Source organism: Leuresthes tenuis, unplaced genomic scaffold (genome assembly GCF_036924035.1).
Source record: "Leuresthes tenuis unplaced genomic scaffold, fLeuTen1.0.hap1 SCAF_4, whole genome shotgun sequence".
Taxonomy (NCBI): domain Eukaryota; kingdom Metazoa; phylum Chordata; class Actinopteri; order Atheriniformes; family Atherinopsidae; genus Leuresthes; species Leuresthes tenuis.
In genome coordinates, this window is record NW_027325358.1 from 25,676,211 (window position 1) to 25,678,136 (window position 1,926).

The following is a 1,926-nucleotide window of genomic DNA, read 5'->3' on the forward strand; positions in this document are numbered from 1 at the left end:
TGGCTCACCCCAGTAAGTAAGTGAACACCTTTCAAGACTCACTGAAGATGCTTGAAGATGCTATCATCTACCTGCTTCAGCGAGCCCACAATCATCTGGACGAAGCAGACAGCATGGTGAGGTCATGTTCTTCGATTTCCTTAGTGCTATTAATACAGCTCTGCCTGTACAGCTATATAAGATGTTGCAGAAAATACAGGTGAGTGTCTCCACAAATGCCTGGATTATTGTCAGGAAAGCTGGGGTTCAGTGCGAGGCATGGTGTGATGAAAGTTGGACCTGGACGCAGATATTTAAATGAAAACTGGATTTATTCCAAAGAAAATAAAAAAAGAAGTGGCTGAGCCGGATTACAAAAATTTAACTATGGACTATGAAAAAGTTTGACCTGGTAATTTATATTACATTACATTACATTACTGAGAACACCAATGACAAAACTGAAACACATGAATGATGGTGAGGATCTGGCAGAGTGGAACCTGGAAACTAAATACTGAAGGGAGGTGATTAGTGATGGAGTGCAGCTGAGGGGGGAAAGCACAGGTGAAGTGAGCAAACTTAATGGCAGCGCACAAGAAACCAAAGGAAAACATGGCAAAATGAATGACTAAACCAAGAACTGAACACATAACAAAACTAACAGACGTGACATAAGGAAACTACGGCAAAACTAATGACTTAAACCAGGAACTAAACACATAACAAAACTAACAGACGTGACAATTATAAACAGACATCCTGTGAGACCGAAGGGTTGTGTGTCTGAGTACAGCAATCTGGTTGGCCACCTTGTTGCACGGTGTGGGAACAATCGCCTCATCTTGCACACAAAGAAAAAAAAAAAGGAATAAGCTAGTCTAATAAGATTAGACTGGAAATGCAACACTGAGACTGTTTAAAAGAAGGGACAGAAAAGACTGTTCTTCTTAAGCAAGCTTAGGTCCTTCAAAGTCTGTGGTGGAGAATGCAATGTCTGCTTTTCGGCCACTGTTGGGGAGCCAGACTCAAAGAAACTCATCAAACTGATAAAGAAAGCTGGCTCTGTGCTGGGGACTGCTTTGGATCCCTTGGTGCTGATTTTGCAAAGAAGCTGCATGAGTTGATGAACATAATTAACAATACTGTCCATCCTCTGTATAACATAGCATTGAAACAACAGTGTTGTTCGGCCAATACGGCATCTAAACAAACCTAGATGTGATGTCAGCTTCAAGTTCTCTTTGTTGCAGTTGTGTAAAGATATTGTACTTCCTGTACAACTTATTGTGGTGTTGTTCCTGCAGCATGGTGGTGTTGTTTTCTCAGTAGCAACATCTACTGTTTAAGTGCACTGAGTCTGTCACACCTCAAGCTCAATTGCAGGTTTACCTTCAGGGAGTTCCAAGATCAGTTTGATTGGAAAACAATTAAAGACCCTGAGTTTTAAGAAAGATTAGGTCCTTGCGTGCAAACAAAGAAAAAAGGGGTTTCTTCTTCTAACTGCTATAGTTACTTGTGACCCAAACATTTTTCTTTCTTTCGTTATTCTTTTAACACAGTGAAATAAACAACATAAACCTCTGCCTTTATCTCCTTCTCTATACATCTCCCTTATTTTAATCTTTTCCGTTATAACTTTTTACTATTTTTAAATAATGGAATCTGCTGCATCACTGAAGACTGTTTTAGTTCAGCAGTCACCTCCCACCCCCAACAACTCAGCCAAGCACCAGTCTTTTCTACAGCAGAGACAGACCGACAGAGGCAGGAAGGGCTTGATATGCAAATATAGCCTGAGTAGGCGGCAGCTCAGCGCAGGGTGTGCAGCAATGTGAGAACTCTCACAAGCCCCGCCCCTAAAAGCCAGTTGCTACGCAACGAGCTGCAAGGGGGAGGGAAAGGAGAGGAGAGGAGGGGTCATTAATTCAACAACTGTTGCCTGAT